Source organism: Delphinapterus leucas, chromosome 15 (genome assembly GCF_059928025.1).
Source record: "Delphinapterus leucas isolate spDelLeu-1000000601 "Yukka" chromosome 15, BTC_Dleu_Yukka2, whole genome shotgun sequence".
In the NCBI taxonomy this organism is placed as follows: Eukaryota; Metazoa; Chordata; class Mammalia; order Artiodactyla; family Monodontidae; genus Delphinapterus; species Delphinapterus leucas.
The window spans coordinates 27,846,843-27,867,430 of record NC_143143.1 but is presented as its reverse complement, the minus strand read 5'-3'; the positions used below and the strand labels follow the sequence as shown (position 1 = coordinate 27,867,430).

Genomic DNA, 20,588 nt, shown 5'->3' with positions numbered 1-20,588 from the left:
TCAGTTTATTCATCTGTAAGGTAGGGATAAACAATAGCACCTGCCTCTTGGGGTTTTTATGAGGATTAAACATGGTATAGAGTAAGATGCTTAGCACCAGTGCTCGTTACACAGTTGGTGCTTAGTAAATGGTGGTGGTTGTTATAATTAGTATTAGTTCTCATGTCTTTTGTTTTTCCTACTTCTTCTCCATTGCTTAGCATAGTTCTGGATACACAGTCAGCACTCACAAAATTAATATTAGTTGTCATTTCGTCTCCTTCCAGCCCAGATCCCATGGCAATAGAACTCGTCCCCTGGTTCCTCTTTCACAACCAACAAAATGGAAGCTGGAGGAAAGACAGTGTAACACAGTAGCTAAAAAGCTCAGGCTCTGAAGGGTCAGACAGGCCGAGGTAGAATCTTTGCTCTGCAGCTTTCTACTGTTTGCGTTTGAGCAAGTCATGTAACTCTTCTGAGCCTTAGTTTCCCAATCTTTAAAATGCTTAGGATAATTAAATAAGATGTGTAGAAAGCAGTGACCACATCGTAAGTGCTCAGCAGAGTAGCTTCATATGCATTCATCTTATCCAGTTTCACCTATTCCAACCAAGTGTATCGGTCAGCTACTGCCACAGTAATATGGTGTAACAAACAGCCCCCAAACTCAGTGGCTTAAAATAATTCTTGCTCACATGTCTGTGGATTATTTGGGGGTTGGCTAATCTAGGCTGGGCTTGGCTCCAAGCTGCAGTTGGTCCACTCTCCTCATGTCTCTCATCGTTCTCAAACTGGCAGACTGACTAGGGTGTGCCCTCCTGGTGGAGGCAGAGGTGCAAAACCCAGCCAAACCATGCATGTGCAGAAGCCTCTGCCTGAGTTACATGTGCTGATTTTCTGTTGGCCAAAGCAAGTAACACAGCCAAGCCCAAAGTCAAAGGAAGTACAACCTGCCTCTAGTAGAACGACCTGCAAAGTCACATGCAAATGACTTGGAATATGTGTGTGGGGCGGGGAGGGGATGAATTCAGTGGCCCCACAGTAGGCAAAAATTCAGTGGCCCCACAGTAGGCAAAAAAAAAAAGGAGAAAAAATTTCAATCATGTAACCAGCCTACTTTTCTCTCATTAAGCATCCTCAAAGAAGCATAATAGAGGAGACAATCTGCTGGCCCTTTTCTTGGTCTTCAATGTAAAGTTGCTCCCAGAGTGTAGTGTTTAAAGAGCTGCCTCTTTATATAAATCAAAAATCTTATAAAATTACATTTTGCGCATAGCCTTTACTTAGTATATAATACTCTGCAATTATACGGTTATATAGCCAAATTACCGCTCAGGGTTGTACACCAAACCGAGTTCACTGTACTTTATGGGCAATTTAAGACATCTCCAGGTGGTAATTTTAAACAAGCTCACTTTTTACCTCTGGGCTGACTTTAAAACATAAAGTTCAACTTCCTTTAAATGGACTCTTCTATTAAAGTTCCATAACCCATTATTCAAAACTCTTTTGAGATCAACACAATTCAAGATACAGGTTTTCATTTTTCTTTTCTTTTTGAATTTTAGAAAGGAATAAGGAGGGCATAATAAGTGGGTCTGGGGCAGCACCTGTAATAAGACATTTCAGTGTTTCTACAGTGAAACAGTTACATTCATACTAAGTGGGATGGGTTGAGTTTATAAACACCCTCATTTCAGTTCAGTCAAGTTTCACTGCCAAATGAGTTTGCACTAAACTTAGTAAGAGCCTTGTGGTTTTCAGAGCTTTTCGGCTTTGGGAGTTGAGGATGGGGGTTGTGGCTGAGGGGCTGGGCCCCTGTTAACATTGCTGTTGTTGACATGCCCCCCAGTGACACACAGGCCAGTTGGTCCTGGGCTCTAGGAACAGCCCACCGCTCCAGGGCCACTTGAGGACATGTTTTTGCCCAAGTCCATTGACTTGGGTCAGCAGGTACCAGATGTGTGGTTTTCACAGTTCCTTTCTGTAGAGAAAGCTGAGCTGCCAGCTGCTGTGGGCTCAGACACATCTCAGGAGGACCAGGAGACAAAGTCTTTGGTGCCTAGCCACTAGATCGCACCTGGCTGTCAGGCCATCCTCTGGGGTTAGGGCACAGGCCTTCCCTCCCCGCTCCCCCTCCGTGCATAGAGGGAGGGCTTGGGTGGGCAGCTAGGACCTGGAGCGTGAGGATTTCCTAGAAGCAGGGCTGTAGGTGTCCTCGGGCAGCTGTAGGGCCTTATTTGGACGCTTTTGGAGCCAGAAGTGCCCATGCATCTCTCGGAGGTTGTGTGTCCCCCTTTCTAAAGCAGAGATGTGCCATGGCCTGCAGGGTTGCTGCAAGGAGTAAATGAGTGAATGTGTGAATGCCCCTGAGCTGGCCCACAGGAGCGGGATGGGGAATGCTCGGGATTTCAAGTTCTTAGATCTGACCGGCGGTGACTTCCTCACGGCGGTGTCTGGATGGGCCCCAACTTTGTTGAATGGTCTAAGATGATTTGTAAAAGTGTATGTACCTGATGGGGCTGTGTGTGTGTGTGTGTATGTATGTACCTGATGGGGCTGTGTGTGTGTGTGTATGTATGTACCTGGTAGGGCTGTGTGTGTGCTTGTGTGTGTGTGTGTGTATGCACGCACGTGTGCACCTAGTGGAAAGTGTGTATAATTGTCTTTTTTCAGGAAAGAATCCCCAGGCTTTATGAGTTATTTCAGGGAGTATGTGACCCAGGAAAGGGGGAAGGAGTCCGAATCCTAGCTGCAGGGAGACGTGGCTGAGTAGATAAGAACTGCTCGAGGCTTCCCTGCATATGCACTCCTAGAAGGCAGGGGACCTTCATCGTCTTTCCACCAAAGACCTCTAGAGAAAATGCTTTGTGCATCTTGGTGCCAAAGGGATGTTTGAATCAAATTACCAGAGTTGATTGTGACAGCTCCTCTGCCATCGTGCCACCCTCTTTAGTGGGCAGGACGCTGAGCTGTCGGGCAAGGCCTTTCCCCTCTTTTCTTTCCCTTACCAAGTAGCAGCACATCCTGGTATTCCCAAATGTTCATCCCAGCCCCATCTTGAACATCAGAAACTTTTTTAAAAATGCTATCTTGTTGACATCATTATGAGGAAGAAATGAGTACATGGACCAAATTAACTGTATTACCATATTTGTGGCCTGCAAGCAGGCAAAATTTGCTTGTGTAGGGAGATAAAAGAGGGTTCTTCCTAATGACTAATATGCCTCTTTAAGCGAACATTAGAGAGAGGTGCACAGCGTTCTCATCTGAAATGTTCTATTGTTCTGTTTGTTTTTTCATTACTCTGAAATGATTAGTGCAAAAATTCTTAAATTGGATGCTTTTCAAAGAGGAAGATTAAAGACCGTAAGCACAGGCTCACAGCTGTGTAAAAAAGAACATGCATCTGGGTTGCTTTGGGGAGGGCTGCAGCGGCTTCACCTTGGGCTCTGGATAGCATGTGAAGGAACTTTCAGGCCTGTCAGGGGTACATCTGCCACGCTCCCTCCGTGAGTCTGTGTGGAGCTGAGCTGGCAGCTGGTAGCGTTTCTGCCCGAGCTTGACGCCATCTTTTTCACGTTATTTAACTAAAGCCTCCTAAATGCATTTCAGTGAGGGATCGGTTTCCATAACACCAAGACAAGGATGCTGAGGCATTCTGAAGAAACCCAGACAGAGACCTTGAATGAATGCACAGGAGGAAGAGAAATCTGGTCTTGACATGCTCACCAAAATACTTTGCAGTGACTGCCTGGGCATTCGTAGCTATGTGATTAAGGATCATTTCTAGTTGGAGAGTCCTATATTTATTATCCACATTTTTTTTGTTAGGCAGTCACCACTTTCCTGTTTCTAGACTGAGGGAGTAAGTATTTGTACTCTTGCCTTGGCTCCAAGGTTATCCCAGCCAATACTTGCCTGAGTCACTGCAAAGGGCACCAGAAGAAGCCTTGTGTTGTGTGAATAAACTAAAGACCTCCAAGGAGGAGGGATCCTTGGAGGCGCTTTCCCAATCTTCTTCTACTTCTCTGGGAATTGCCCCCCTCCTCCCACATACACACTGCACAGATACACAGAGGCAGGCACTTGCCAAGGCTACTTGGCCCAGAGTGGACACCCACCCAAGGGAAAACTATACAGATACTGGTAATCACATTCTCTTTTGGTTTGAGTTCTTTTGATTGCAAATAGCAAAAAATGTTGTCTTAAAACAGAATTTATTGGCTTAAGTGACTAACGAGTTCAGGTGTGGCTTGATCCAGGGGCTCAGTCACTCTCCCTCCCTTAACTTTTCTCCATCCTCCTCCTCCTTACCCTCCCTCCCTCCCTTTCTCTTATGGCTTTATTTTCTAGTAGATTCCCTTTCTTGTGGTGCCTCCAGCAGCTCTGAGCTTACATCCTCGTAGGCCAAATATAACTAAAACATCCCTCACCTCTTTCCTGGTCATGCAAGCTCCCAATTGGCTTGGCTTAGGTGACATGCCCTTCCTGTGGTGCCCCCAGGGCTCTGATTGGCCACACCTTGATCTCATGCCTGCCTCTAGGGTCAGAGCCAGAGTGGGGTCCACAGGAAGCCCAGGGACTGAGGCTGGGTAGAGAATGGGTCCCTAGAGGAGAATTGAGGTGCTGCTGCCAGAAGGAGGGGACATGGGTGCTCAGCAGAGAGAAACGCCCAGTGTTCTCTGGCGGAACTGTGGAGGCTCTCTCCTGGAACATTTGGGATTGGGCAAGCCATGAATGGGTCAGTCTGAACGTATATGGGCCTGGGTTTGAGGGGTGTCGTGTTTGGACCATGCGCTCAAAAAGTAGAGAAAGTAAGCATGCAGAGAGAATGAGCAGAGTGTGGGACACACAGCGCCCTGCCCTGGTTCTGGACGGCTTTCTGGCTCCTGGTCCAGCCCCTCGGAGGGCCCAGTAGCACATCTAGCTCTTGGTTGTCTGAGATACCCTTATATCTTTCCAGTAAGTCCCCATTTCCCTGAAGCCGTCGTGCATTGGCTTTTTCTTTCTGGCAGTCAAATGGTCCATGACTGGGAAGAGAAAAATCAGGGACAGCGCTAGACTAGCGCACAGGGTTTCCCTCCAGGAGAGACGTGCCCATCTCCTGCGGGGGATCGATGTGCCCGGAGCAGAAGCAGCATGCGATGGAGCCGCGCCTGGTATGGATGGAATTGTGCACATCAAGAGCAGATTCCAGTCCCTTAAAGGACAATTAGCAGGAGGAGGATCATTTAATCACGTTAGAAAGTGACACTCATGGCTATCCTTGCTGAATTACTGCCTCCCTAGCCCATTCGTTTACACGAGAACGGCTTGCTTGAAAAATGCTTGATCACACAGCCCAAGTCTTTGGAGGCCAGATGTGGCTGAATAGTCCTGATGTGTCTGAAACTCTTCATTCAGAAGAGGAAACCCTAAAACCATCTTTTGGGGGTAGCCATTTCTTTGGTATCTTCAGAGTTGAGTGTAGTGCTTGTTCAGATACCAAATTCTTTTATAACGATTTCATTTTCACTATTTCTCTATTCTCAGGAACATTTGATTTGGAAAGGTCTCTGTGTAATCAAACAAAGTAGAAAACTCTGGCAGCTTTGACCTGGATTGTCCTCTTCCCTCCTTCCCCTCACCCTTCAAGGCTTTGCTTAGACATCACCTCCTCCAGGAAGCTTTCCTTGATGGACTCCACACTGCATTGCATGCTGCTTCTCCTTGTCTCCCGGCCTTCTGTGCTTCCCTCTGTTGTAGCACTGATTCCACCAGACTATAGTTTTTGTCTATTTACTTGTCTGTCGGCCTCACTAACGTGTGACCTTTAGAGCAGGCCAGAGCTTTGGGGAGTTAAGAGCCAACCTTTATTAAATACTTACATGCCAAGCAAAGTAGTCGATCTTAAACACAATCCTAGAAGGTGGGTGCTAAAATTGCCCTCATTTTTACATTAAGAAATTAAGGCACGTGGAGAGGTTTAGCAAATTACTAAAGTTCACAGCTAATAAAGACGGTGAAATCAAGATTGGAACTCAGGCAGCACTAGTTCCAAACTGTTGGTCCACCTCTGTCTCCTTGCAGCCAGCACAGGTCCCGGCACTTAGTAGGTGCTCAGTATACGTTGGGTGAGCTGGAGTAGATTGAATACCTGCATATGTGCAGTTCAGCTTAGAAGGATGTTGTCAGGTGGTTTTGCTTCTTTTATCGCTGAGACGAGAGTTAGAGGCAGGATTGGTTTCCTACTGAAGCAGAGTTTTGCAGCCGGAGAGCAAGTTCTCACCAGGACCCTTATCTCTGAGGCAAAGGGACTTACTCTATTTTTAAAACCTATTTCCCTCACCAGCAGCCTTCTCCAAGCCTTTAGCTCTGGGAATACAGAGTGACAAATAACTTCCCATCTGTCACAGCAATATCACAGCTGTTTGGGGCTGGGAAGCAATTGGGAACATCAGATCTTCCAAGAGCGTTTTCCTTTCAATTTCGTTATATTGACAGAATGCAGGAGTATATGGAGATCAGTACTGCAGATATCCTGGGCCCCGGTTCTGCCTTCACACCCATGCCCAGCTTGGTCTCTTGCCATGGGCAGGGCTGCCTGATCCTCGGGCCCAGGCGACCCCTCACACCCTGGCCCTGGAGCCCAGGCCTGGACCCTGCTTCCCCACCCCGTTCACTCGTGCAGGTTTCTTCCTAAATGACAGAGATGATTGTTTTGTTTTTGCATCTGTGGCCATGCGTTTCAAAACAACTAACATTTATCCAATGGCATTTGGAGAGAAGAGGGAGGATGAACTCTTCACTGTCTTCTCAGAGCCCACCAGAAGTCCTACTTACTTGAAATATATCATTTAATTTTTCTATCATCAAAGTCAGTATTCAATAGAAACAAGAAGTTTGAGAAACTGGGGAAACCATAATGATAATAAAAATTGACCAACATTCCAAAATAACCACTGTTAATGTTTTGATTCGAATCCTGCTGGTTATTTTCAGTGATATAATTGCACACATACACACATGTGATTGGAATCATACTTGTCATATCATAAGTGGTCTCTAAATTAAATTATTTCAGAGTAAACAGATGTCCAGCTTCTGCTTCCCCCTTTCCCCTACACCCCAGAAGACTTGGCTGTATTTATATCCGTGAAAAGAGAAGCAGAAGACTTCACTGCTTTTTCAGTGAGTCTAAAACCCCGTTTGTAATTTCATTGCTACAGAGTAGCCAGCTTTTAGAAATAAATGTCTATTGCCGTGCACGTGGCGCAGGGGGTATGAGGTGCATGACTCAGATATCCAGACCGCGGTGTGTGACTGCAAGATGAAGTCATATTTCCTTTAAAAATTTCCCAAACGTGATCATTGGAGCCCCCGGCAGCTTGATTGCTGAAAATGAGCTCCCATCACAATGGCTCCAGCTATTTCTGAGTTTCCTGGGAACTGTCTCACGTGCACGCGGGGAACTGTCCCTTGTGGTTTTCTCTGTGGCCCCTGGTGTTACTACCCGTGCTGAAGATGACCCTCATAGATGGCTGGGCTCCTGGGCACCTGGCCCACCTGTGGTCACCTTTGCTCTAGCTTGGGGTGCGGGAGGGTGGTACGGTGCTTTCTCTAACTTTGCTATTGAAACCCCAAAAGACAGCTGGCCCTGCTCCCTGTGTCCCCTCCGCACAACTGAGACCAGGCTAGAACTTTTAATAAAATTGGGCCAACAGTATAGGGATCATGGCAGAGAAATACAGCACAGGGGAGAACTCACAGTTGCGGCTGTTGGATGCAGCTGCCCTCAAGTCCAGGGGTCTCGGAAGGGTGACTCTGTCTTCCTTCTGCTCTCCAACTCCCTTGAAAGGGCAGGTGACGGCCCCAGGCGGGGAGGGTTCTGCCCCAGCACGGGGTCAGAGCTATGAAGCCCAGAGCACAGGCAGTTTCATGCTTGTCTTCTCCTCTGGCCGAGGCTGGTGTTAGCAGTGATTGGGGCCGAGGGGGCCGCGGTGGGCGTCCGGCGGAGCAGAGGGTCCTAGGTGGGCCTCGGTGGGCCCTAGGCAGTTGGAAGGTCCATTAACGTAGCAGACGTGACATAACGTGGAGACTGTCCTCATGGGTCCTCTGTGAGAATCCGTCTGTATCTGACCTTCACTGGAAGTGGTCCCGCCCATGACTTATCTAGTCAGAGACTTTATTTTAGAGGCAGAGGGGAGGCTCCAGGGTCAGGAACTCAGCGAGTCAAAGGGACCAGAGTCCCCACTTTTGTCGCCAGCTTAGTGGGTGGGAACGGGAAGACACAGGCCCCGGAGTCAGGCAGACCTGGGTGCCACTGTTTACTCCCCTTCTGACTAGCTCGTGTTGGACCAGTGGCTCAGCCTCCCTAAGATAAGATGGAAAATGAAAGTGCAGCTGAACAGGCCAGCCATGGTTCATGGGCTGCAGTGTTTAAAAAAAAAGTTTCCTCTCCTCTTAGAGACTTACGTCTGTGTTCTCCCTCCAATAATCTAAAAGCAGTATAAGAGCCCTCGCTTTTATGTAAATTGCCATTGTTCACTACAGTGGAGGTCTGTGCTCTCATTATCCCCCCTCCAGATCTGTTAGATCAAGATGACAGTCCTGTGCTCTGAGCAGCCCCTGCTTTGTGCACTGGACGCAGAGCCATCAAGGACACACATGGACACAGGAGGGGACAGACATCCTGCTTTTGTGGGCCTGAGCTTGGCAGTGCTCTCACCGACATCTGAGCACAGCACCTGCGTCGAGTCAGACCCGTCCTTCCATCCATCCACCCATTCCATTCTTTTTAAAAATTTATTTCTGTCAGTGGATGTATACTGAGGGCCTCCTTGGCCTGGGGCAGTGGGTACAACAGTGGATAAAATCAACCCCTGCCCTCATGGAGCGTCCCCTCTGGCTTAGAGAGCCAAATGACAAACAGATGAAGAGGTGGATGCCCATTGTGCCGGTGCTGGTTGGTGCTGGGAGGCAGCAGGGACAGCTGATGCAGAAGCCTCCGGGAGTGAGGGAGCAGCAAAAGCAAAGGCCCTGAGGCTCTAGCCGCTTTGCTAATCCATGACATCTGAAACCCAGCTCCACCCACCTCCAGCATCTTTTTTTTTTTTTCCCCCCGGTATGCGGGCCTCTCACCGCTGTGGCCTCTCCCATTGCGGAGCAAGGCTCCGGACGCGCAGGCTCAGCGGCCACGGCTCATGGGCCCAGCCACTCCGCAGCATATGGGGTCTTCCCGGACCGGGGCACGAACCCGTGTCCCCTGCATCGGCAGGTGGACTCTCAACCACTGCGCCACCAGGGAAGCCCAGCCAGCATCTTTTCACATCCATCTTGTTCTCCTGCCCGGCTGCCTTGGCCTCCTTTTACTTCTCCTTCTGCCAGATGTTGGCATCTGAACGTGCCCCGCCCTTTGCCCCAGAGCAGTTTCCCTTCCATGACTGGTCCATTCTGACTCGTTGCTTTTTGTCCCAGGTCAAAACCTCCCTACTTGGCTAACCTAACCCCATTCCCAGGCCTAGCATAGCTGCAAGAACCATGACATGCTTTGTCCATGTGAAATATGTTCATATGTGTGATTATTTGCATAAGGGCAGCTGTCTTCCCTGGCCAACTGGAGGCTCCAGGAGGGCAGGATTATGCCTGGTTTTATTCTCCGTGATACCCCTGGAGCCCAGCCCTGAGCTTGGTACGTAAGAGGCAAGATTAGGGGCCAGAGGGGGTGGGGGAAGAAGACAACTGCCCTGAGCAGGGTCTGGAAGAAGAAGTCGATGCCCTGATCCCAGTGTCTAGCTCTCATCACTTCCGAAACCAAGCCAGGTGCCATCTGCTGCAAAGAGTGGCCTTTGGGTCCTCCTGGCCATGCGTGAGACTGGGGACATGTCCAGAGACAGTAGAGCTCAGGCTGAAACATGGCGTGTACACCGTGATGCAGTCCCTGAAACGAAGCGTCTGCCCCTCAGCCAGCGTCAGTCATCACTGTAGTGTCACCGTTCCAGGTGGAGTAGAGACTGGGCGGGGTCTATTCCACTTCTAAGCTGCTAATCCTTCTTTAAAAGGAATGTGGGGTGATGTTGGTGATTCTTAGTGAATAATGCATTTTCGCCTTTACAAGTCTGCCTCATCTACATAACCCAGTGAACCAAAAAGTCGGTATTTTTCTGGCTAAGTTATTCATCTTATTCTTGGCATTTGGCTGCAATAATATCACTCCATCAGCATGGTCATACGGTAATTCAGGCATTTTGTTCTAGCAACAAGGACACTTATAGTTAATAACACATGAAGCCATTTCACTAAGAGGAAAGTTTTGTTCGGATCCATTAACACAGGCCGCCAACCAAAACACAAATCATTTCCTTCCTTGGATATTAAGGAAGCAAAATGAATCAGGAACCTAAAGCCATTTTTAAAAGAGTCTTTCTTATCCTCATGTCGTCTGACTCTTGGCATTTAACAATCCTCCTAAAGGGCATCTGAGTTTAGAGTTTATAGTGCTTGCTTTTCTCTGGGGCGGAGACGATGCGACATAGGCTTGGGTGTAGCGGCAATGTAAGACCCAGTTCTGGTTCTTCTCCTTGCTTCCTGGCTCGTTTGGGGCACGTTGCTTAGTTACTCCAAGACTCCATTTTTTTAGGCATATAAAATTTCAGGACTTTGGTGAAAATTGTAAGTAAAATGTCTGGCACATGATTGGCACTACTAAATGGTACATCATCTTCTCTAAGTCTGAGGACGCTCACATAATTTAGCTTTCACTCTTGAATATCACAATACACGTAAAAAAAGCATTTGGTTCTAAGGTGGAGGAGTGTGGATAACAAGAAGTCACCTGAAGCTGGAAACGGAGAGTCAGGCATTGGATCTATGACGAAGGAAGTTTCCAAACAAGCAGTGTGTAAATGAACATTTATTTCGGGGTTCTTGCTGCGTTCACATCAGCAGGTTTTTCTGCAGAGGTTAGTAGCATCCATCAAGTATCTCCTATGAGGTCCCTGTCCTAAAATAGCATCTTGTCTGGGAACCTTGGTGCTTGTGTGACAGGGGCTGTATAGGTGCCTGTGCACCGAGCTCGTCTTGAGTCAGAAGCCCCAGCAGCACTTCCTAGGTTTTGTTTGCATACTTGAAAACCCGCCCCAGAAAGTCATTTTACTGAACTCCACTGTTTCTGTTGACAGTTTTTTCGAAGCAGAGGGGATGCTTAACTGCCCAGCCCACAGACCGTGCGTTATGTTTGTTTCCTCGCCTGCCCACCATTTGACAATTCATTAGGCATGGTAATTACCTGCTTTAACTTCATGATTGCACACCCTATAATGACCCCTAACTCTGTAATAGCGAAGTTCATGATGATGAAGGTCATGGGGTTACCGTATTAACAGCTGCCATTGCTGCCTGCCTACCAGGCACAGCATCTCACAACCTCCCGGCAGGATTGGTCTTGGCCCCATTTTACAGATTGAGAAGCTGAGGCTTGAGGTGGAATATTTGAATCCAAGCCTCGCTCCTTGTATAGCCCATGCCCTTTCTCTGTGCTCTTCTGCCTTGCAGGGCAGGCCTCAGACGTGCCTAACATCCAGTATGCTGCTGGCTAAAGAGCCTGTGCTCGGCAGACCCTTGAAGCAGATCTGGGATTTCAGCCCACTGAGAACAAGCTCTTAAATCTTCATTCTCCCTCTCCCCTTCTTCCTTCTCTGCCTGCTCCCTCCCTTCTTCATATATATATATATATATAGAGAGAGAGAGAGAGAGAGAGAGAGAGAGAGAGAGAGAGAGAATCGAGGCTTGAAGAATTAACTTACCCGGGATGGCTTGGCTAACAAGAGGTGGAACTGGGATTCAGACTCAGGTCTCCCTGAGGCCAGAGTCGCATCCCTGGACCCCCCTCAGCACTGACATCTGACTGTATGTCAGGTCTACATGGATGTTCACAGACTAGCTTAGATGTCCTACCATCATAAGTTAGGGTAAGACTCACTCTCCTGAGGATAGTGTAGGCATGGCTTTTTTTGACTTTCGCTTTTACATCCAGGTTTAATATAAATACCATCAGATGCATAAATTTTTTTTTACTGAAGTCTAGTTGATTTACAATGTTGTGCCCCTCTCTGCTGTGCAGCAGAGTGACTCAGTTATACACATAGAGACATTCTTTTATATTCTTTTCCATTGTGGTTTATCACAGGGTATTGAATATAGTTCCCTGTGCTGTACATTAGGACCTTGTTGTTTATCCATAGATGCATAAATCTTAAATTTATAGTTCAATTAACTTTTACTTCTGTGTATATCCATGTAACCACTGCCCAGAGATATAGGACATTTCCAGCACCCAGAATTGTGCCCTTCTGAGCTGTGAGCAGGAATCCTTACCCATCCCCAAGGTCGTGAAGATATCCTTCGAGGTTGTTATCCTGGTAGCTTTCTGATTTTACCTTTCACATTTAGATCTATGATCCCAAAAGAAATGAGTGCAAAAGCCAAGTGCATCAATGCCCAGAGCTGCCTTACCCATAACAGCCCCAATTGGAAACAACCCAAATGCCCATCCCAGCACAGCGGGTGTATAAGCTGTGGGGTATCCATACCATGGATGGGCGGTGAGCAGGAACACGTGAGTGCTATCCACACCACATAGAAACATCCCATAAACACAGTATGGAGTGAAAGGAACCAGACACCAAGGAGCACACTCTGTGGGAGTCCATTTAGATGAAGTTCAAAAGCAAGTGAAAGAAGCTGGGGAGAGTGCCCCGCAGAGCGGATGGGTGGTGCTGATGGGTGAGGGGCACAGGGGGCTGATGGGAATGCCCCAGCCTGGCAGACGGTCTTCATCTTCTCAGTGAGTGTTTCCCAGAGGGACTGTCTACACAAGAGTTTGTTCTGGATTCAGCTCATCCAGGCTGAGGTTTTTGCCTCCTCCCCCACTTAACCTCTCTTCCCCCCTAGGATTATTACAGGCATCCTTGGGGTCATTCTTCCCAATGGTAAAGAAACCTCAAGATTCCAAGTTCCTCTTAAAATAGAGAAAAGAGAATTTGCCCCGATTCCTGATTACAGATATCACCCTCCTATTTTATTTTTCTTTTGCTGAGTCGAGGAGATTGGACTTGAAGTGTCTCTTTATTGCTTATTTTAAAAGGGAACTTGGTTTTGCTAGAAGAGGTCAACTCTTTTTATTCCTCCAAGGATTTAGTATCCTTACAGCTCAAGCAGCAGGAATTGGTGCCTATCGAACTTAATTTAGAGGGGGTGAGTCCTTTAAAAAAACAAAGCAAAGCAAGAACAAAAACCTGGTAATTTTGGACATAAGCCCTGTGAATTCTTCAGTGAAATAAGTGCACAGTTTGGTTAAGTATAATTCAAGGACAACTTAACTTGCAGAGAAAGTTTCCCCTTTTCAGATGCTTAAAAGCATGGCTGCTGAGGGTGGATAGTTCAGGTAATTCTGGGCGATTTTAATGGCATTAGATTCCTGGAGGGAGAGGCATGAGTGAGGAGGCACAATTGAAGCATCTGGTACCCAGGAGACTCTTGTGAGGACACATGATCTGCCCAGGCGAGGGGCATTTGGGCCTCAGACCTGTTGAGCAGGGACCTTCCTTGCCAGTTGCCAGCATTGATGGCTTGGGGTCCCTGGGGTCCTCAGGAGCCTGGGTTCTGCAGCAATGTGCTGTAATAGAAAGCGCCGGGCCTTAGACATCAGGCCGACCTGGGTTCAGTCCTCCATTTCCCCACCTCCCCTGCACAAGTGATACACCCCCTCTGAGCCCACGTCTTCATCTGGAGAAGGGGCAAGTTCACACCGTGCCTTGCAGACTCATGTGAGGATAAGAGGTGAGGCGTGCAGAGTGCCCAGCACGTAGTAGTTGCTTCATAAATGGCAAGTGTTAGCGTTGAAGGTATTTATCTTATTGGAATTCTGAAAAACACTGTTTTACTCTCTTGGGTCTGTCAGTGTACTTGACTCTTGCTGGGTTTCTCACTGAGCTTCATAACTTTGACTGCTAACCGGAGAGATCAGGATTTGACTGACATCCAGACAACAGCAGAAGCTGAGAACAGGGGGTGCTTGACTGGAAGGGTGTTGCTGGTCTCCACGGGCTCCGTGACTAGCTCCCCTCCCCTCGCTATCAAATGGCCTCCAGCTGGAACAGAGGCAGGTGCCAGAAATGCCCACTGGCCACTTTTCACCTCTGAGAGGGACTCAGTCTAATGATGCTAGCAGAGGCAGGACAGTCTAAACTTGACGGAAGCACCTGGAACCCTCTCTGCCCCTGGTTCCCCCTTGGGCATCAGTTCTCCCCACCCAGTGTTCCCAGGAGGCTGCTCTTCTGCTTGGCAGGGAGACCCAGACAGCTGAGCTTTCAAGAAAGAGGCTCCGGGGATGGTACTGCTGTTGCCTTTCCCGTTGATTATGAATCCTCCTAAATCAAGCCTGAGGTCAGACCTCCTGCCTGATACCATGAACACCTTGGTCTCCGCAATGAAATGGGAGTGGAATGTGGGTGGAAGAGGCCCAGTGAAGTCCATGGGGTTTATGAATCACCTGAGGACTCAGGGGACCAGAACTGGGGGCATGTGAAGGGACCTGAGGCCATCTAGTTCAACCCCTGCATTTTATGCAGAAGGAAGCGAGGCCCGGGAGAAGCAGGTGTCCTCCCAGGAGCACACACGGTGGCTAGAGGGGCCATGCCATCCAGTCTCAGGGCCAGAGCTGCTTTCATGTACTCCTGAGAAATGTGTTTGGGGATTTACGTTTGTGGAGCTTTTTAGGGGTGGGGCATGATAATTTGTATTTTTATTTAAAGTTTTTAATGACCCACAGCATAATTTGTTCAAAGCTCTTGGTCTAAGGCTCAGCAGTAATCTGCATACTTGTCCTTTATTAAGCAGAGCTCCTATGGTGGAGATCGTAAAGCTTAGACAGGTGTGACTTCAGTGGCAGTGCTTCCTCCGCTTTGCAGAACTTCATGCTTTTGATGATGGTGGTGGTAACAATAACAGTAATAATGATAGTAGCAAGAGCAGTTAACCCTTATGACATTTTTATGAATGCTTTCAGGCATGGTTTTTTCTTGGATTATATCCATTTCTCAGATGAGTAAACTGAGACTCAGAAGCAATTTGCCTGACATCACATAACTGGTAGGTGGTGGAGATGGTGAGTTTCTGGGATCCCCCTACAGTTCATGAGCCAGCCAGTTCCCATCAGTCAAACCATTGGAGGGGATGAATGTTAAAGCTGATCACCAAGATCAGAGACTTACGAAATCCAAATATTTGTCAATTCCCAGTGTCAATCTAACCAATAGGTTACATTTTAAATTATTTATCAAACACTTACATGGCATCTCCTATGTACCAGGCCCTGTTCTAAGCCCATTTTATGTATGAATCCATTTAATCCTCCCAAGACCCAGCGAGGGAGGGAATATCCTCGTTTCTCAGAGGAGGGAGTGGAGGCACAGGGAAGTGAAGTGACTTCCTCAGGGCACACAGTTAGTGCACCAGCAGAGCCAGGGTTTGAATTCGGGAGTTTGGCTGCAGCCACCTCCATGCATCGTGTCTCCTTGCTGATCACACTCTTATGACGTCAGATCCCCTCCTGTCCACCACCAGGATCTTGCTCCCCTCCCTGCCCTGGTCATCATGCCTGTGACCTTCCCTGTCTCCGGAGTGTTTATTCAAATCCTCAGTCCAGGTGGCTTTCCCCAAGCCATTGGCCCTCTGGAGCCAGACATCAAGGAGGATATGGGATGAGGAGAGAGTATTTGTCACAGCAGTCCTATGACTTGTGAAAGGAAGGGTTGAACTGATGGTTTCTGAGGTCCTTTCTAATCCTGGCGTTCTGAAATTCTGAGTTCTTGAATGCCTGCTGTCCCCCAGAGCAGGGGGTACAATTCGGAGAGAGTTGGAAGACAAGGGATGATGCTATTTCTAGGACAGGATATTTGCTCTGATCTGAACATTTTTAAGGATGTTTTAAAGAATGCAAGCAAATTGGCACCATCCTGGTTGTAAAGAAACTTTTAAGGATTTAAGAAATTAAAGGATTTTTTTTTAACTTTAAGAATTAAAGAATTTTAAGAAAATGCAGGCAAGTTGGCATGATCCTGGTTTGCCAGAGCGAAGGGTGGGGCCTGAAGTAAGATGACTATAATGACGCAAGAGCCTTCCAAGCCCACTGTACCTACCCCCGAACCCAGTCTCTGGCACGAGTGTTGTTCACGGACAGTCACTGAAGGAGTTTGAACAGGGAGGTGAAAATAAATTGAATGGGAAAACAAGGGAGGCCAGAAGAGCAACTGGAAGCCTGCTGTAGTGGTCCAGGCAGGGGTGGGGCTAACTCTGGAGGTGGGCTTGGCAGGCCCTGCTGTTCAGTACTTGGCCGTGGAGGTGAAGAGCAGCGCTGGTCAATGCTGATGCCCACATTTCTGAGCCAGGCAACTCGGCGGTCCGTTCGCCGAGAGAGCAAGGTGCAGGTCCCGAGTGCAGATGTAGACACGAAGAGCTTTATCAAGTCTGAGTCTGGAGTTTACATCAGAGGTCCAGACTAGAGACAAAAATTTGAGCGTCATTGAGCTAAGAGTGAAATGTACAGGCGTGGGAGTGGACCTCTTGTGGAGGGGAGAGGAGGGTCTTGGGAAAATCTCCACGTTTAAGGCATAGGCAGAAGAGGTGCCCACGTGGAAAGCCAGGAACGGGCCGTCAGAGAAGCAGGAAGGACTCAACGCTTTCACAGAGTGAAGCATTTGGCTCTTGAATGTGTTATAAAAAATGTAGAATCATAATTTATAACCCACAGTAGAGTTGCCAATTTTTATCGTTATGTGAGAGGTTTTTAAGATGTGTATCAACATTCACTGATGGCAGATTATAAGAGCTATTTATCACTATTTTACTCTCTGGGCTGTGCTTAACTCATGTAATTTTTAAAATGCATTGATCTCTCTCCCACTGTTTTCCCTTGCGATGTAGTTGCTGGGTGTCCCTAGAAGGTGCGAGGGCCTGGAAAAAGCTGATGAAACAGCCCTCATATGTTGTACCCCCAGAGTGTTCTCTTGATTAAAGTAAAGACATTTTATGCCCCAGTTATGCTTATCCCATCTGGATGTGACTTTCCATCCAGTTGGGCTGATCTCAACTCTGGCCTCCCCCTCCTTCCCCAAATCAATTTGCTGGTCTTTGTGATGCCTTGCGTAGCTGTATGTGCTATATACCTGAAGATTCTCCATACTGCCTTGCAAGCAGGCACTGTTAATCAGCTCCATTTTGTAGACATGGAAGCACACAGAGAGGAGGAGCGGTCTGTGCTTTACCTCAGGGGCTCCCCAGATTGCCCATTGTCTAGTCCACTTGGGCTGCTGTAACAGCTATAGACCACAGTTCTGGAGTCTGGGAAGTCCAAGGTCAAGGCACCAGCAGATACCGTGTCTGCCGAAAACCTGCCTCCTAGTTCATAGACAGCTGTCTTCTCACTGTCCTCACATGGCAGAAGAGGCAAGGGATCGCTCTGGGGCCTATTTTATAAGGGCGCTAATCTTATTCATGAGGACTCCACGCTCATGACCTAATCACCTCCCGCTGCCCCACCACACTGGGGGTTAGGATTTCAACATGTACAGGTGGGGCACAAACGTTCAGACTGTAACACCCACTCCTCAGAATCACCAGGAAAGCTTTGGAACACTATTCTTGGTTCCCAGATGGTTAATGTGGCCCACCCAAGGGCTGGTAATATTTGGAAAGCACTGCCCCTCTCCACACTAGATTTGGATATGTTGGTAGAAAAATAACAATAATGAGGACTTTCTGAGTATCTAAATCAGGGGTCAGAAAAGTTACTTTGTAAAGGGCCGGAAAGTAAATATTTTCAGCTTTGCAGGCCACATGGTCTTTGTTGCAGCTGCTCAACTCTACCATTGTATTGTGAAAGCAGCTGTAAACAATAGCTAAACAAGTAGATATGGCTGGATTTGAACCACAGGGCCATAGTTTACCTCCTCTGATCTAGATAATTAGTTTTGTGCATGACGATCAGATAAGCAATTGAATTTGCCACTCTCCAGGGCATATTTGAACTTGTGTAAGAATATACTACAGGCAGATACAGTCCATTCAAGATGTATCAGAGCAGAATTGTATCCAGCCACTTGTACAAAGACCTCTAAGACATTAGCTTGAACAAATTAGAGGTGAATATTTCTCTTTTGTTTAAAAAAAAAAAGTTTTGAATCAATAGTCTAGTATTTGGTGTGGTGACTCCATAATGTCATCAGAGACCCATGGTCCTTCTAGCGTTCTACTTCCATTCTCAAGATCGCCTCATGATCAAAAAATGACTGCTGGAGCTCCCGCCTTCACATCTGTGTTTGAGAAAGAAAGAAAAAGACAGAGAGAAGAGTAAAAAGACACTTGTCAGCTGAGTCAGCTCTCTCCTAAGAGCTTTCTTACATCTCATTAGCCACTCTTATCTGCAAGGGACACAGGAAAATGCAGTTAAAATTTTTTTTGCTTTCTGAACACATTGCTATCCCCAGAAATATTGGGGGGAAATGGATACTGAGTGGGCAACTAGCACTTGCTGTGACATGGGAGGACCCAAAGAATGCCCCAAATGAGCTGCATTAAAGTCCCGTGAGCTCTGCTGCATTTATTTGCTAACTGATCCATCATGTCTCAGTCTCTGGAGGTTGCATGCCTGAAGTCCCTCTTCTCCACAACTAGCCAGGCCTTTCCAGATGCTTCTGGGGTCTAATGTATCCTTCACTGTTATCAAGCAAATCCTTGCATAATTGTGTTAGCAGTCCTATTAGTCGTCATACTACTGCTTGAACACCTAGTGCCAAGAAACCTTTTGAGACATACCTTTTCCTCTCTGGGCAGCTTTGGCTGCTATAAAGTTCTTTCCTAATGAAATCTGCCTTTCTCTAGTTTCTATCTGCTGGAAGTTTGTCTCCTGGAATCATCCAGGACATAACATCTTGGTCTTTCCTCTTCCTCATAGCCTTCCCAGGAATTCAGAGATCCCTACTTTCTCCATCTTGACACTCAGGGTATCATTCTCCAATGTCTTCCATCTTCCTTCTGATAATCTGTTTGCAAATCAGCTCCTAGGACCTGTGCTTCTAAACTTTAAAGTGTGTATGAGCCACTGGGGGTCTGCTTAAAATGCAGATTCTGAATCAGTGCACCTGGGTGGAGCCCGAGGTGTTGCATTTCTACCATCTGACCACGTGATGCCAATGCTTCTGGTCTGTGGACCACACTGAGTAGCAAGTGATCTGGGCCTTTCTGAACCTACTTCAGTTCATCTTTTAACAGGGGGCAACCAAAACCTAACTAAGTTGGTGTGGTCGATTTAGAATAGAGCAAGACTTGTCAACCTCTTTATTCTAGAAGTTAAACTGTACCTTTTAATGAGGTCTAAATAGTACATAGGCTTTTTTGGTGGCCCTTTCACATTATTCACTTAGCTTGAATTTACTAAAATCCGTAAGTCTTTGTCCCACAGGCCATTGCTGTGCCGTATCTCCCCCACCTTATACTTACAGTGTTGGCTTTTTGGATTATATTGTAAAATCTGACACTGATCTTTTAAAATTTCATCATGTTGCATTAAACTCGTTCCTTAGGCCAGTTGAGATCACTTGATGTCTGTCATTCAGTATATTTACTGTCTCTTTGTTAGAAGCTTGGGGGCTTCTAACAAACTTGACAGGCCTCTGTTTCTCCATCTAATTCCACCGGCAACTTCCATCCATTGACTGGAATTCTTTGGTTTAAATTATCCTTCCTTCATCATGTTCACAAGAATATTGTGAGAGACGTTGATGGTTGCCTTACCAAAGTTCAAATGCATGATGTCTGCATTTGGGGATACAGGGTGGTTTTTATGTAGAGGCAGAATTTACCATTCATATTAGAGATGCCTGCTTTTATGGTTAAAGAGGTTTTAAGATGTGTATTGACATTCGCTGATTGCAGATTACAATAGCTATTTATCATCAGAGACTTCACTCTCTGGGTTATTCTTTTTTTTTTTTTTTTTTTTTTTTTTTCGGTATGCGGGCCTCTCACTGTTGTGGCCTCTCCCGTGGCGGAGCACAGGCTCCAGACGCGCAGGCCCAGCGGCCATGGCTCACGGGCCCAGCCGCTCCGTGGCATGTGGGATCTTCCCGGACCGGGGCACGAACCCGTGTCCCCTGCATCGGCAGGCGGACTCTCAACCACTGTGCCACCAGGGAAGCCCTCTCTGGGTTATTCTTAACTCACGTAATTTTTTAAAAATGCATTGATCTCTCTCTCAGTTCTCTGTTTTGCCTTGAGACGTAGCTGCTGTGTGTCCCTGGAAGGTGTGAGGGCCTGTAAAAAAAAAAAGCAGGTGAAAGAGCCCTTACATTTTATATCCCTAGAACGTTCTCTTGAGAGTCACATCTTGATTATAATAAAGAAGTTTCATGCCCCAAGTGTGTTCATCCATCTTGATGTGACCTTCCATCCAGTTGGGCTGATCTCAGTTCTGGCTCCCTCCCTCCCTCCCTCCCTCCCTCCCTCCCTCCTTCCCTCCTTCCCTCCTTCCTTCCCTCCCGAGATTGACCCCGCCCCCTGTGCGTGCTAGT

At 47.3% G+C, this 20,588-nt stretch overlaps 1 protein-coding gene across 1 annotated transcript in view; it reads left to right on the top strand.

The window, feature by feature from the left end:
* SNX29 (sorting nexin 29) overlaps nucleotides 1-20,588 on the top strand; it is a 549,073-nt gene that overhangs the window by 436,227 nt on the left and 92,258 nt on the right. The gene's annotated exons all lie outside the window — the stretch shown is intronic.